Source organism: Octopus bimaculoides, chromosome 6 (assembly GCF_001194135.2).
Source record: "Octopus bimaculoides isolate UCB-OBI-ISO-001 chromosome 6, ASM119413v2, whole genome shotgun sequence".
Taxonomy (NCBI): domain Eukaryota; kingdom Metazoa; phylum Mollusca; class Cephalopoda; order Octopoda; family Octopodidae; genus Octopus; species Octopus bimaculoides.
The window spans coordinates 35,736,234-35,737,607 of NC_068986.1; the positions used below are offsets into that span (position 1 = coordinate 35,736,234).

Below are 1,374 nucleotides of genomic sequence, written 5' to 3' on the forward strand. Positions count from 1 at the left end.
ATATATATATATATATATATATATATATATATATATATATACATACATACATATATATTCATATATATATATGTATGCATATATTTATGCATATATGTATTCATATATATGCATATGTGTATCCATATAGATATGCATATATATCCACACACACACACATAAACTCACGTGCATATATAGATACGCTCTCTATTGTATGCATTCATAAATTATAAAGAGCCATAGCAAACCGTAACACCATGGTTAACTTTACATATCTACACATACGCACACAGAAACACATACATACGTATATATAACATTGCTAGATGGTAGACAGATAAATTTCTCGGTGGATGCTGTGCTATATAGCGTGTGAATAACCACAGAATATCTGAGTCTGACTATAAAATAAGCAGAATAATTGCCCCAAGTGAGGCATAGGCGCGCTCACATAGCTCTGTGGTTAATTGCTTTAGAACTAACAGATTTCGATTTCGATCCCACTGCACATATCTTCGACCATATTTTTGCGTTGATCAATACCCCTCGAATGAAAGTAGGTAGAGAAAAACCGCGTGGAAGCATGCCGTATGTGTGTTTGAGTGTGTGCTTGTTTAATTGAGTTGCATGCTTAAAAATATGCTAAACATGTACCGAATGAACACTTAATACGAGCTCTAGAGACAGAATAATACATACGTACATACATACATACATACATACATACATATATATATATATATATATATATATATATATATATATATATATATATATATATATATATATATATATATATATATATATATATACATACACACACAAATGAACCAAAAGCAAAAATCAAATATAGAAGAACATCTCATAAACAAATGTTATTGTTTTTGCTTTAATTCTAAAGTAGGACTTGATACACTAAACGAAAACCATCCTAACTCCGACCATTCCGTTTTCATCTTTTTTCAACCACAGTGTATCAAAATCGCCCAGTGTCTCCTTGCTTTTTAAAAATATTTCACTGACAGTATTGTCCAAATTGAAGGAAATTTGAATGTTATTTCTAACTAGTCGAGATTTACTCGATAGCTCGAGAAATTTTAATTTCTTTGTTCCAATGAGATTCGGAAAGTCTGGCACAAGCAAAATACGTAGTTATCAGCTAAATAGTAAATATAACGAGCAGAAGGTTGTTTAGTGCGTGTTTGTTTGAATGTGTATGGGTACACATATGCATACATGCATACATAAACACACGTATGTATGTATGTATGTTCAAGACCGAGGCTCCGTAAAGCTGGACTCATGAGTCATCTTCGTAGTCATAAAGCAAGACCGATGATTGACTACCAGGCCGCTGGTGATGATGCTACACACCATACTAATCATGTCTGT

At 32.2% G+C, this 1,374-nt stretch overlaps 1 protein-coding gene across 2 annotated transcripts in view; it reads right to left on the reverse strand.

The window, feature by feature from the left end:
- Positions 1–1,374, reverse strand: part of LOC106870527 (BAI1-associated protein 3) — a 1,007,871-nt gene that overhangs the window by 73,695 nt on the left and 932,802 nt on the right. The gene's annotated exons all lie outside the window — the stretch shown is intronic.